Here is a 299-nt window from a genome sequence, read left to right on the forward strand (position 1 = left end):
CTCAAAACTACCGGAAAACGACTGAAATCCCTCGGCAGCGAGCGTCGCCAGACAGCGTGGCGCCAAGGAACCACCCGATGTTGATTTCCGAAATTTTCTCCACAAAACATCGTTCATTCATTGTTGATGGAAGTCACTTTTTATTTACTTTTTCATAAAAAAAAATGTCTGTCCTGTCGAGGGACGTAGGCGCAGTGGCGGTTGGTGGGGGTAAACCTTTGCTTTTGTATTTATAAATTGGAGTTTTGTTATGTAATTCGCCAATTAGCAGATAACTTGGGCAATGAAAAAGCTGAGTA

The sequence above is a fragment of the Penaeus monodon genome, chromosome 23 (assembly GCF_015228065.2).
Source record: "Penaeus monodon isolate SGIC_2016 chromosome 23, NSTDA_Pmon_1, whole genome shotgun sequence".
NCBI classification, from domain to species: Eukaryota; Metazoa; Arthropoda; class Malacostraca; order Decapoda; family Penaeidae; genus Penaeus; species Penaeus monodon.